The following is a 15,276-nucleotide window of genomic DNA, read 5'->3' on the forward strand; positions in this document are numbered from 1 at the left end:
TTTTGTGACATGTGAAAATATATGCAATTCGAATCTCAGCCTGTAAAGGTAAAGGTTCACTGGGACACAGCCACAGATGTTGGTTGCCATTTGGCAATGGAGGAGTGGAGTAGTATTGCCAGAGGCCCCCTAGCGGGCAGCATGGCCCTGGGAGCCTCCCATATGATCTAAAATGCTTACTTTCCCAAAAAAAGTTTGCCCCCGTCTGGCCTAGAGGGTGTGGTAGATTCCCAACCTCCCCCCTTCAGCCCAAGGCTCTATGGAAGACCGTCTTCAAGCTAAAAGAGAATTGAAGGCCAAGCAGGATTTCATTTTACATGAAACTCACAGGCAGACATATTCGGGTGAAAATTCAGCACGAAGGTCAAGAAGCCCTCAGAGATAAAGCAGGCCTTGAGAAAGGTAAGGGAATTAGGCTTTTCCACCAGACTTATCACTGGCAATCCTAGCCACAAGATGACCGTGGAGCCACGTTTCAAAATTCTGGGGTGAAGACTTTGGAACCCAGAGTCCTAAACCCACCCAGACCTTAGATCAATGTGAAGGTAAGAGAAAGACGTGTAAAAAGAAAAGAACTCATAATTTATTGGCCACAGTCTCCATACTTAAAGAAAATCTATCCCAGGGATGCCTGGGTGGCTCAGTCGAGTTAAGCGTCTGCGTTCGGCTAGGGTCATGGTCCCAGGGTCCTGAGATCAAGTCCCATATCAAGCCCCTTGCTCAACAGGGAGCCTGATTCTCCCTCTGCCACTTCCCCTGCTCGTGCACTCTCTCTCTCTCTCTGAAATAAATAAATAAAATCTTTTTAAAAAATCTATCCTAGGTATTCTAGCAAAACAAACAAGGCTCTAATAAAAAGACCTCATAGGATATAGCAAATTGTGGCATCTGTATGTGGCCCAGAAAGAATGAGTGAGAATGAAAATAAAAGGATCCAGCAGGATGAGGAGTGTCCATCTTTAATGTGTGGAGAACCACACTAAGTGCCTGTGAGAGATGCAGATTGCCAGCAGCTCTTTCAGAAATCCCGGTGTGGTAGTCTGGGGTAAGACGATGGATTTTAAGCAAGTTCCTTGGTCACTTCCTTAGCTCTCTTGGAGGAACTGCACTGTATTCTGGCCTCTCGCCAGCCACAGTATTAATGACAAAGAATGACATTTTCTTCTCTGTGGGTCCAATCATACCACTGAGTATTTTCACTTATTCAGCAAATGCTCACTCAAATATTTATTCAGTGCTTCCTTCTAGGCTCTCTTCTAGGTTTTTGTGCTATATTCATGTTAAGCAGATGAAAACCCCTGCCTCTGGTGTTTTTTCCAAAATCCAGAAGGAATGTTTACATGATCATCATGCGGTAAGTGAAGTTTATTGGCTTTCCATTTTTAGAATCAGAGCACCAAAGACTTGTTCACCATGATAAAACAGATGTAAATAATATAAACCATGGCAACCTAAAAATAATAGGACTTACACAAAATTGTCTGATCAGGGATAAGTGGAAGGGGGAAGTGAGCATAAATTTCATCATCTCTCCTGGTAGTAATCAGAAGGGTGAGGATGAGAAAAATGTATGGAACAGCTGGGGAGAAGTTCTCAATTATCATGAACAATGCAGTTAAATTATTATTATTATTATTTTGCACAGTATTCAGCCTATTTCTTTAGAAATAGTGTTGGGTGAAAGGTTTTGATAGAATGAACTGCTACATGGTCCTAAAAAATTGTACAATTTCGTCCATCCTAGGTACAAACTTCCAGTTATAAAATAAATAAGCCATGGAGTTAAAAACTACAGCATAGGAAATATAGTCAATAATATTTAAAATAAGGTTTATGGTGACAGTGACTATACTATCATGATGATTATTTCAAAATGAACAGGATTGTCGAATCATCCTGGTGTACACCTGAAACTGATATAATATTGTATTTCAACTATATTTCAATTAAGAGAAAAGAATAATATGGTCAGGTCCACACAAAATATTAAGCTTCAACCATAAAAAAATATTGTACTACATTATACTTCTGCTAGGAGTGCAGGAGAGTACACATTACCTGAAACTTCACCTACCTTGAGTTTTATCCAATTTTTAAAATTTCTTACTTTGAGATATATATGTATATCATATATATATATGATATACATATTATACTTACTTTGTTGTATATTTATATGATATATGTATTATACTTACTTTGTTATATATATATGCATATACATATACATATACAAAAAAAATCTTGACATCCCATAGTTTGAAAATTACATTTATTTGTCTACAAGAAAAAAGAACTATTTGCTTCATTTTCACTTTTTTAATGTTTCCTGTCTTTGCGACTAGTCTGTTCATGCCATTCATTTCTTATTCTTTTTTTTTAAATTTTATTTATTTATTTGACAGAGATCACAAGTAGGCAGAGAGGCAGGCAGAGAGAGAGAGAGAGGAGGAAGCAGGCTCCCTGCTGAGCACAGAGCCCGATGTGGCGGGACTCCATCCCAGGACCCTGAGATCATGACCTGAGCCGAAGGCAGAGGCTTAACCCACTGAGCCACCCAGGTGCCCCTTCTTATTCATTTTTGCAAGTGCTTTTATGTTAAAGATATTAATTAGATACATATTATCTATCTATTGATAGATATCTATTATCTATTGATAGATAATATGTACCCATTAGATAGACACATACACACATAGATTTCCCCAGTTCACATTTGATTTTAATCATTTGTGTGGTGGTTTGTCACAAACAAATATTTAAAATTTCAAGTAGTCAATCTTATCACCATTTTCATTTGTCTTTCTTCTAGAGACATCAAAATGACAAAGTCCTTCCTTACCCAGAAATCACCTATAATTTCCTCATCTTGGGTTGCATCCTCTTATTCTTCCTTTTTTAAATTCTTAGATTCCTAAAGTATTAAAGACCTATTGTGTTACATGTTATGAGACAGTGTTTCAACCTATTCTTCAAATACCTAACATATTTATTAAATAATATCTAATAGTCATCAATTCCTGTAAAAGCATGAGTCAGGATATAGACTCCATTCTGGTCCAGTGAAATAGTTACCTGTTCTTCCCCCCGCCACACCACATTGCTTTATTTCCTGCGATTGCATCATAATGTTTTAGTATTTGGTAGGGCCAGTCACCCTCTTTGCTGTTGTCTTCTTCTTTTTTTATTTTTTTAAAGTAGGCCCCATGCCCACCATGGAGCCCAACTCAAAACCCTGAGATCAAGACCTGAGGTGAGATCAAGAGCCAGGTGCTTAACCAACTGAGCCACCCAGTTGCCCCTGGTGCTGTCTTTTCTAAATTGTATATTTATTTCAAAAACTTACTAAATTTCAGTTAAATGAAAAATAAAAATAAAAAATAAGATAATTTTTTTAAAAAATTAAATAATTTTAAAAGCATAGAAAACATTTTAAAAGAAAACAAAAACCAACAAAACAAAACAAAAATCTGCCCCAAACTCCACCACCAGGAAAATAAAACAGTGTTAAGCATGGCATAAATATCATTCCAGACCTGCACAGAAGATATATACAAATTGAAGGATTTTTACTTAATATTTGACTTCACCAAAAGAATAAAAATGTGTGAAATTTAAGAAATTGCTGAACTTCAGAAAGATGTCCCTAAAAGATTTCTCTAAGTTTGTAAAACCACCGAAAAGTTGAATTTATTGTATGTATTTCTACATGCCTCAATTTTTGAATAAAAAGTATTGATTCCCTACTATGATATATGAGATTTTATTCTTACGCCTCCGTCACCCACCGACATCTTGATAGCTCTATTTTCATTTTGTGAAGTGTTCTAACATTTACATTTAGTTCAATAAACATTTCCCCAGTTGCTCAGTTTTAGCTTGTTTTTATATGAATTTAACACATAACATTGACCTTTTTTTAACTGAATAAAAGTAGAAAAAATAAATCTCATCATTGGTTCCATTTATTGTCAAGTCATTTTTATTTTTCTTTACAAGAAGTGCCATATGCAATATTTCTTGGACTCCTTCATGGTTGAGTGTGACTTCCTGTTTCCTTCCTACTAAAAGAACTGTGTGGCTGCTTTTCATCACCTTGGGTCAAAACTTCTTCCCCTCAGAATGCTATCAGTATTACGCACTGCAATGTGTACTGGAAATGAATGCTACTGTAGAGAAATCAGAAGTGATGTCTTCCCTCATAAGTGACATCTTTATCCATCTGGATGCCTGAAAAATTATGTCTTTAGTCTCAAAGTCCAATAACTCCAATGTGTAAGATATTGATTGTTCTGTATAAATTTTCCCCTAGATAATATGTGACCCTATGAGCCAAAGATGCTACTGTTCTTTCATTACATGGGATGGGGATGTTTTCTTCTCTCATATTTATGAAAATTCTTTCTGGTCAATATCTTGAGTTCCATATTTGACTAACTCTAGTTATCTTTACATTGGTTCATTTCAAATGAATCAAATCCATTACCTTTTTTTTTTTTTTTTCAAGATTTACTTACTTATTTTAAGAGGAAGAGAGAGCATGAGAGCGAGCGAGTTGGGGAGGGGCAAAGGGAGAGAAATCTCAGGCAGACTCCCAGCCAAGCACAGCACCTGTGGCTCTATCCCACACCCCTGAGATCATGATCTGAGCCAAAACCAAGAGTCAAATGCTTAACCGGCTAAGCGACCCAGTGGCTTCTCCATCATCTTCTTAATTGCTTTAGTCCTTTCATACTCTTCCTTTGAAGTTACTGTGATTATCTCAAACTTCTTTTTTTTCCTGTTAGGAATTTTATTTTTAGCTCTTTCTAAATTATGTATCAGATCTGTAATAGTGTTTGGAGTCTCACTGTTCTTCCACATCTCTTTCCTTTGCATCCCTATTATTTTATTACCCCAGTATTGAGCTAGTTATATTGTGTTCATACCCTCTTGCAGTTCTTCCATATCATGAAAAACACCTGGAGGTTTCCTTCTGTTCCTTAGATTTTGTTTGCTTCCAGACTGGGTTCTTTGTTATTTCCATGCAACATTTTGTGCATTTTTGTTGTTATAAACTTGCATAGCTACATGCCATTTCTTTTCCTCTTGCACACGCTAATGATGGTACACATCTGTCCAGATCTTCTATTTGTTCCACTACCATGTGGATAAGTTCCCCTTGCTATTTTTCCACCTGATCTGACACTCCTTTGTCTTCCCCTCTGAGCCACAATCTATAGCCCAAGAATTGTTTTATATTAAATTATATATGACTTGAAGGCCTGTGCCGTGTGGGTGGAGGGCAAGGTTGAGCCAGCTGGAGGTTCCTAAAGCCCTTACCTGGGCACTGACCATCACTCTCTCTTTTAAGCATTCATTTAGTGTCCTGTATGTGGGACAACCATCCTCACAGAGATATGTCCCATTCTCATGGGCACTGAGTCATTTTCTTCATGTTTTGGGCAAAATACCAAAGAATCCTAGAAAATGGCCCTTTCTGGCCTCCTCTATCGTCTGTGCTGATATGTGAGATGTCTCACTTTCAAAGACTCTCCTTTTCTCTTCTCCAGGGTTGCACAGTTACATATTCCATCCACTTTTCTTCCAGTTGGAGGATGTTTATCTGAATTTTCCATATTTCTTTGTGTGGAAGGAGGTGAAAGGGAGGATATTCATGGGTTTGAGATCCCTTTCAAGAATCTCTGTAGATATGTTAGGGGACCATCTAACATGTTGAAAGTTAGACCTCAGAGCCCAGCCTGGATTGGTGATCAGGGTACTACAAATAACTACAAAGTGAAACGGAGCTCTGGGGATTGCAGCAAGCCAAGGAGGGGAAGAGGAGAAGTGGAAAGGAGAGAGCTCAGCTATATGGCCAGATGCTTGATAGCAAATGTAAAAAATGACCAATGAAAGATCCACAGAAACATATCCATCATTTGATGTGTAATGTTCAATGTTAAACTGTTCCATGGCTTCAAAAGTTCAGCCAAATGGACTCCATACACAATCTTGAGTGAAAATACTGTGTTAGTTTTGTGGATGTTATCCCAGGAAAAAGAGTGTGAAAAGAGCAAAGGTAGCAACAATCTAGGATACAAAATCAGTACAAGCAGAGATTTCAAGTCAGCAGTGATCACAAAAATCGTAATTCCTCCTTCTTTATTAAGCCCCAAAAATATTGCCAGGGGAAAGTAGGTTTTAAGATCTCTTACCACGCAAAGGGAGGATGGGGTAACACCCAAGATATTGACAGTTACAGATGTTTAATAATAAGAGTTACAAACTGCTCTTGAAACAGGTGTGGTCGCATTCATGTTTTCTGAGTGCTGATAATGTGGAATTGTAGTTTTTAGTGCTTCCTACATTATTAATGTGGGACTACATCAGAAGACTTCTGAAGACCTCTCATATGTAAATATTAGATGAAACTACCATTTCTTGGGAATTTGGCACTTTCTTTCATTGAAGTAAAATTTACATACAGTGAAATGCACAGATCAAAGTATGCAATTCAATGCATTTTGGAAAAATATCTACACCCATGTAACTAACATGCAGTCAAGATACAGAACATCTCCATCACCCCCCAAAATTCCCCTGTACCCACTTCTAGTCAACTCTCCCCATTCAAACCAACCACTACTCTGATTTCTGTCTCTGTAGATCATTTTGCTTATTCTAGAATTCCATATAAATGGAATCATGCATATATACTGTTTTGTGCCGAGCTTCTTTTACTCACATTTTGAGATTTTTGCTCATATTACTTTTGAGATTCATTATTTCGAGATTCAGTAGCTTGTTCCCCTTTATTACTGATTTTTCCATTCTATGGATATCCTGCAAATTGTATGTCTATTCTCCTACTATTGGACATTTGCATTGTTTTCAGTTTTTACTATTTTTTCTGTGTATCTTCGGGTGAACCTACATTTTTATTTCACTTTGGTAAAAACTGTAAGTTACATTTCCAAAGTTGTTGTACCATTTTATACTCCCACAAGTCATATATGAGACTTTTGTTGTTCCATATCCTTGTCAATACTTGATATTGTCTGTCATTTTAATGTTAGCCACTTGGTTGGACATACAACAGGACCTCATTTGGGGTTTCAAATTGCATTTCTCTGGTGCCTAAGAGGTGAGCATCTCTTCATGTGCTCATGGACTATTTCTGTTTGTTTGTTTGTTTGTTTTCTTTTTGAAGGACCTGTTAAAGTCTTTCACCCATTTTGAAAATTTGGGTTCCAGTGCCATTTGCTAAAGAATCAATTGATTATGTATATGTGGAATCTCTTCTATTCCAATAATCCATTTGTCCATTGTTACACCAAATACCATGCTGGGTGTGATTGTGTTAGCTTTAAAGTAAGTTCTGAAATTAGACTGTGAGGTCTTTAGATTTGCTGTAGTTTTTAAAGGTTGTTTTGGTTACTCCATGTTCTTTGCACTTCATATAAGTTTTAGAATTCACTTATCAATTATTTCTGGGCTTTTGATTGAGATCAGATTAAATCTAAAGATCAGTCTGGGGGCGCCTGGGTGACTCAGTGGGTGGGTTAAGCCTCTGCCTTCGGCTCAGGTCATGATCTCAAGGTCCTGGGATCAAGTCCCGCATCGGGCTCTCTGCTTGGCGGAGAGCCTGCTTCCCTCTCTCTCTCTCTTTGCCTGCCTCTTCGTCTACTTGTGATCTCTCTCTGTCAAATAAATAAATAAATAAAATCTTTTAAAAAAAAATAAAGATCAGTTTGGGAAGATTTGACATTTTAACTAAATTGAGCCTTCCAATTTATAAGCATGGTATATTTTTCCCACTTACTTAGATCTTTAATTTCTCTGTCATACATGCAAGTGACTTTGAGATACACACACACACACGCAATTTATATGCAAATAGTCAACAAAACTATGTGATTAAAAAATTCTGGAGTTCTATTTTCTTTTTTTTAAAAAGATTTTATTTATCTACTTAGAGAGAGAGGGAGAGGGAGATTGAGAAAGCACACAAGCTAGGGGATGGGCAGAGAAGAAGACTCCCCACTGAACAGGGAGCCCCATGCAGGACTCAATCCCAGGACCCTGGGATCATGACCTGAGCCAAAGGCAGACACTTAACCACCTGAACCACCCAGGTGCCCTAAATTCTGGAGTTCTAAATGAACTGATAAAAGACTTGGCACAGAAGGAGAAAGCAGTCAGTGAACACTATATAGAATTTTTAAGTGCTACTATAATAATGATCATTTGATTTTTAAACATGGTAGAAGATTTTAGTGAAGAAAATAATATTGGAGAGAAGACATTAGTCTCATGGTAGCCGTGTATGAAACATCCTTTCCATCCTTACGTCTCATGACTTGTCGCTCCGCTTATCATCTGGTCCTCTCAAAGGTCTCTCCTCATTGCCACCAAGGCTCTCTCCTTGCTTTCAACTGAGCACCACTGCCTGGGGTCAGGTGCTCCTTGCCTCCTTCCCAAACCATTGAAATAATGTCCTAACTGGTCTCTGTGCCTGTGGTCTTTTAGGTGCCAATTCACCCCACATGCTGGACCCCAACATTACTTTAAAAAATATACACCTGCACATTTAATGTATGTTTGTTACTTCTGTTAAATAAAGTGGCGCAGACACATTTTGTTGTTGTTTTTGTTTTTAATATGGCATGCCAAAAATATTCCCCACATATCTGTGGTTATTTGGTTAAATTGGAAATGATTGGGGCACCTGGGTGGCTCAGTTGGTTAAGCAACTGATTCTTAATGTCAGCTCAGGTCATGATCTCAGGGTTGTGAAGTTGAGCCCTGCATCGGGGGCAGGGAGGGGCATGAAGCTGGCTTGAGATTTTCTCTCTCCCTCTTCCCCATCCCCCCTCGCCCCTAATTTCTCAATCTCTAAAAATAAGGAAAGAAAGAAAGAAAGAAAAGGAAAGGAAAGGATAGAAATGATTAATCCCCCAGCAAATAAAAGGATATGCTATGAATACTTTGGTTTTTAAAATACCTGAATCATCACTCTGATTTCTTATTTAGTTACAAAAACATATGAAATTTAAATACTATATTAAAACAGAATGCACCTTCCACCTCTCTGCAGAACACCTGTTAACTTACCAGCAACCAAACCACTAGAATGCACACTCTGTGGAAGAACAAGTAGAAACCAAGTCTCCCTGATTGATGATTTGAGTCTTCCTGATTGTGACATAAATCATGAATTAAAATGTGATTAGCGTAGATCAGATGTGAATAAAACCCACACTACTGGGAAGCCACATATTCAAAGATGGATGGTTTACCATCATGTAAATTACCCTCAGAGAAGACCCCCATGGAATTTTCCAAATATAGATAAGTAACAGGAAATTCCTAGTCAATAGAATTACAGCTCTGTGCCTTAAAAGGGTGTATCTGCTTTATTTTCATTATCAATGACTCTCCTATCCATTCTACAAAACCTGACATAATCTCGTTGAGAAAAAAAAAATACAAAATAAAATGAGGTGGTCTGCTGCTTCGTTTCTGCTTGCCAAGTTGGGAAAGAAAACAGAGTTATTATGCCACCCAGCTCTACTGCAACATTCCAGCAGTTCCAATCGACAAAACAGCATCCATCATGCTCTGCATCGCAATTTTTCCTTGCCATTTTCTCCCAGCTCATCATGACATAATTACATTTCATTTCTTTCCAGCCAGGGGCCTGTGTTTTCTTTCACCCAGGACAGCAGCTGGAAGGCTAAACCTTGATGCTTCCTCAAAATGGTGACATGTGCTTGCTTTTTGTTGCAGTCTTGACAATTCCAATTCTCACACTCCTGCTTGACAAATTTTCTTGCTGCCAAAAAAAATGCAATCAGCCCTGAAACTTTCACAGGGCTGTGCAAAGGAGTTTCCAGGGGGACCTTAGTACTTGTCTGTACTGTAATTGATCCTTGAGCCAACTTGTTTGGAAATGTGTTGAGAACACTAGCTGCTCCCATTCTTTTTATAGCTTCGTAATTGCTAAAAGAGAATTGTCTTTGTGTCAAACCCATCTGAACATTTTTATTCTTCTTTCTATTTATGTCTACTCATGTATACTCACATCAACATTTTCTGAGGGATGGGGGACGTCAGGCCAAAGCCTTGTCAATAAAAATCCAATGCTTCATAGCAAAAACTCTAAGACCTTGTGTGAGTGGTAAGAATAGCTAACAGCTTTTTGAGTGTTATTGTGTGATAGACGTTCTAAATGCTTTCGGTAAAACACCTAATCTATGCTTCACAAAAACCATGAGGTAGGTGCTACTAGGATTCTCCTTTTTTTCCGAGGAGGGCGAACAGGCCAAGAGGGATTGGGGAAACCACATCCCCTGAGAGCCCACAGCAGATGTGGTTGTGCTGGGAGTTAAATCCAGGCAGCCAGAGCCCCGATCACGTGCCTTGCCCTCCCGCCTTCTGCAGTGCTCATCACCAGCTTCCAAAACACAGACTGTCCAGACTTATCCCCTCCCGGGCTTTTTCCTCAGGAAGCAGTACAACGATATTGAAAACCCGATGGCCTATCAAAGACTGGTTACCTTTTGTATACTAGATGCCTTCTTGAAACTTCTCTTCCTGATTGTATAGAATTTAAACAGCTGTGGTCCCGATTGCACACTATTTATGTGAGTATTAAACAGTTTCCTTTCATCCCCATGTGGTGAAACTGAATAGGAAAGGCAGAGATTCACAAACCACCAGTGAATGGAGGCTTTGGTTGTCATGTAAAGAGGCTCCATACTGGTGAGACCACTTGTGGGAAGATCAGACAGAGATGCCTACGGGATGCCTGCCATTCTTCCCAGCCCAGGCGCCAGACATGGGACTCAAGAGGCTTTCAGACGAGCCAGCCCCAGACACCAACTACCTACAACCTCATAAGAGACCCCAAGCAAGGACCACCTAGCTGACACCGTCAACCCCCCAACTCATGGACTTTGACTCCTTTTAAGACCAGTGGTGGGGATGTTTTGTTACTCAGCCATAAATAACTAAAACACTGGGCAAAACAGCAGCAGAGAACATGGGAGAGAAAAACCCCCCAGCAGGCTCACATTTTAACCAAATGTTTGGAGAAGGACCCACAACTGCGATGTACTCATAACATCTATTCCATTGGGGCTGGGGTTGGTACGTGGGTAGGCAACGCTACTTGTGGGACTTATATCCCATGGAGTAGGGCAGACTTGAGTGAGATAATCCATTATGTCAGTTACCAAAATTCGACCTATCATCTGGGGACTGGGAGGAGTCAATCAATCCAGAAACAAGAACAAAGAGGAAGGGCTTTATAAAGGCAGATAAAGTAGAATCACTCTTTTGACCAGGCAGTGAGCAATTTACCAAGTCTGAGAGGCTGAGTCTGTGAGCTGTTGGTGATGCCTTCTGCAATGGACACAGGCAGGAACAGGGAATTAAAAGCCCATGTCGAGAGCCTGTCTAGATGTACCAGCCAATGGGCTGGAGAAGGAAGAAGTGAGTGGCACATGGCCTATGTCCCAATCAAGTCTGTTAAACTAAGATGTTTTATAAGTTGAACTCTTTTTATGCTTCTTGTATATTCCCGGTTTTCACTTTTATTCTCCTTGATATTTAACAAGGTCTTTTTGAAAACTCCATCCTGCTTTGGTGATGTTATGGTAAATCACATTTGGGCCACAGTTTTATTGCGCTTCCTTTTAAAATTTTATTCCAAAGTAATCTCTATACCCAATGTAGGGTTCAAACCCACAACCCCAAGATCAAGAGTGGCATGCTCCACTGACTGAGCCAGCCAGGCGCCACTGAGCAACAGTTTTAAAAAGGGAGTAATATAATGCCAACACAACAACAACAACAAATAATCCAATTAAAAATAAGCAAAACACCCAGATAAACATTTTTTCAAAAAAGATATACAAAAGGCCAACAAGTACATGAAAGGGACATATAAATCAAAACCAAAATGAGATGGCACCTCACACTTGTTAGAATGGACATCATCAAAAAGACAAAAGAGAACACATGCTGGCAAGAATGTGGAGAAAAGAGAACCCTCGTGCACTGTGGGTGGGAATGTAAACAGGTGCACCCACTAGGGAAAACAGTATGGAGGTTCCTTATAAAATTAAAAATAGAACTACCATATGATCCAGCAATCCCACTTCTGGGAATATATCCAAAGGAAATGAAATCACTAACTTGAAAAGATATCACTATAGCATTATACACAAGAGGCAAGACATGGAAACAACCCAAGTGTCCATTCGTGGTTTAATAGATAAAGAAGTTGTGATATGTGTATACACACACACACACACACACACCAAACAATGTATACACACAATAATATGTACACACAATTTTATATAAATGTGTATTATATACATATACACATACAAATTGAATATTATTCAGCCATAGAAAACAAGAAAATCCTGCCATTTGCAACAACATGGTGGAACCTAAGGGTATAATGGTGGGTGAAATAAATCAGACAGAGAAAGACAAATACTGTATGATTTCACTTCTATGTCTAAAAAATTCAAATCTAAAAAAGCCAGAAACATAGAGTAGAGTGACAGAGAGTAGAGTGACGGTCACAGGAGACTGAGGTCTAGGGGAAGTTGGGAGATATTGGTCGAAGGCTATAAATTTCCAGCTGCGAGATGAACAGCTCCCGGAGCGCTAACGTGCAGCACGGTGACCACAGCTAATAAAACCGTATTAAGTACTTGAAGTTGGCTAAGAGAGTAGATCCCAAGTGTTCTCACCACAAAAAAGAAACGGTAATTATGTGATTAGGGTATTATTTTCCTGCATTGTGGTTTGCAAATCACACCCAAGTGGAAGGCCAAGGTAAACATGGAAGTCAGCTCAAGGGTTTCCCTTGGCTCAAAGATCATGGCTCTAAGCTACTCACTGTCCAATGCCTGAAAAGCATTGCTTACATTTTGTCCATTTTTAAAATAGTTATTAGGGGTAGAAGGTTACACCTAATACCAGCTACTCCATCATGACCAGACTGGAAGTCTGTTGAGTAGGTAAATATCAAAATAGGGCAGCTCCAAGTCACCTAACATAACTGAACACAGAAACATAACTTGCAGGCTGTCTCCCTCTTGGCCCATCGCATAGCTGACCTGCTGTCTTGAGCACAGGTCCCAGTCTCCTCTTTCTTACCAGCATGTCCTACAACTGGTCCCATCCCAGCTGACACTCTATCCTTTTCCCTATCTCCTTCCCGGAGACACAGGAATTATAAAACGGCCATTGTTTGAAGGAAAGTGAAATTCAAGAAAAAAAGCTCAAAAGGGTCTCAAAATACAAAGATCATATAACATAATACGAAGCAGGACAATGGCTTCTAAACATAGGAATGTATTCTATTGAAGGCCAATACAACATGAGAAATTAGAAACCCCTGAGTAGCTGTTGGCTCGCATTGCATTTTAACAAGGCAGAAAATCCCCTGGATGATACGCTACGCTCTAACAGAGGAACAGCAAGGACAATTCAAACTCAATACAACTCTTCAATGCAAAAGAGGAAAGCAGATACATAGCATACACACACACACACACACACACATATATTATGTATCGATTATAAGTATATATACAGATCTTACACTTGAAGTGGTACTGAATGACCTCCCATTCCCAGTCTCCAGCTGAGGTTAAATAGACCAAAAAAAAAAGCATGTTCAGTGGGCTGCCTGGGGGGTGCAGTGAGTTAAGCATCTGCCTTCAGCTCGGGTCATGATCCCAGGGTCCTGGACTAAGTCTCACATCAAGCTTCCGGCTCAGCAGGGAGTCGGCCCCTCCCTGTGCCCCTGCCCTCCACGCCTGCGCAGAATATTCTGGGCACCTGCTGTAGCAGGCCAATACTGGGATTGAAGTTCTGTCACAAAGAGTCTATAAAATGGAAATAAACATATAGACAATTGACATTAACAACACATTCTATGCAAAACTGGGCACACTCCAGGTTCTTTAAAGTATTTCTGAATAAACATCTATAAGCCAAATCTTCAAGCATTCATTCCAAAGACTTCCCTTCACGAGCCACACTTAGATTCTTCCCTGGTTCCCTCCGTTGACCCGAGATCTTATCCACTCACCCTGTTTACTGTTTTTGAAAATTTGTTTAACTTGGAAACCACTGTTGCATCTCTCCCCAGCATTCTAGCCTCACATCTGGCTTCGGGGACCATCAGCTTTCTGAGTGCATTCATGCCTGCTAATGTTTCTACAATCTTTATTTTGGGGAAATTTGGTGCACTTTGGCTTTGAAACATGTGTACAGAAGATTTTTAACATAAGAAGCCCTGCATGCATTGTTATTTTTAAATGAATGTATACAACTGTTAAATTTTGTACATCTTGGGTTTTGTTTTCCACAGCTGACTAGCACATTCCAAGTCAGGAAATGAGGTCGATGAGACAGCTGCCATGAACAAGGGGACCCGTGACCACAAGAAAACTGATGACAAAGTCTGCTACTGTATTGACATGATGTTGTAGGAAGATATGAAATACTAAGGCATGAGACTTCCATACAAGACTTCTTAAAGGTTCAGAAAATCAAAAATGTATGGATTCTAACACATACATAGTCTAACACATGAAATGTAACATTTATCTTAAACTATGGTTGGTTCTAAGTCTCATGAATATCCAGGTGGTGGAGCTGGAAGAAATTTAACATTTTTCCTTTCTGGAAAGCAGGAATTTTGTTCTAATCTCAATCCTGCTTCTACCTAGCTGAGTGACCACAGGGGAGTCATTTAAACAATCTGAGTTTCCTTGTTTGAAACCAATGATTCCTCAGAATTTCCTTATTGTACCCTTCATCCCTCCCCATCCCATGTCCCTGGAAATCTGTAATTCTCTGGGAATTTAGTATTATTTGTTTCAGACACTTCCATTCTTTTAGCTAAGTGTTACAGATTGCAGTGAAAGAATAGCTGGTAGGAAATATTTTTCACATGTCAAGGCTAATGTTTAGAGCACAGAAAACAACGAGCAAATATCCCACTCAGTGTCCTGATTACACTGTCTTTGTTCGGTTTTAAGTCAGATGCTCTGGGGTTAGTCATATGATGAATGAATTCATAAATGACTGTATTTCATGTTTGGATGTCTTTACGTGTACCCTCAACGGGTCAGTGTTGCTGTAGCAGTTCTCTACAAGGAGTATCCAGATTTATGCTAAATAGCTAATTAGCATTTTCCTTAAAATACTGAAATCATCAAAACTATTTGCTAAAATCTATAGACTCTCAATTCTTTT

The 15,276-nt window shown here is 39.1% G+C and overlaps 1 protein-coding gene and 1 long non-coding RNA gene across 2 annotated transcripts in view; one reads left to right on the forward strand and one right to left on the reverse strand.

Annotated features, from left to right (window-relative positions):
- MGLL (monoglyceride lipase) overlaps nt 1-15,276 on the reverse strand; it is a 225,459-nt gene that overhangs the window by 145,988 nt on the left and 64,195 nt on the right. The window lies entirely within an intron of this gene.
- Nucleotides 1,133-3,746, forward strand: LOC309846209. Its single transcript, XR_014301791.1, has 3 exons — nt 1,133-1,354; nt 2,406-2,561; nt 2,813-3,746. It is a non-coding gene; the product is annotated as an uncharacterized lncRNA (long non-coding RNA).

This window comes from Mustela nivalis (assembly GCF_964662115.1).
Source record: "Mustela nivalis genome assembly, chromosome: 1".
NCBI classification, from domain to species: Eukaryota; Metazoa; Chordata; class Mammalia; order Carnivora; family Mustelidae; genus Mustela; species Mustela nivalis.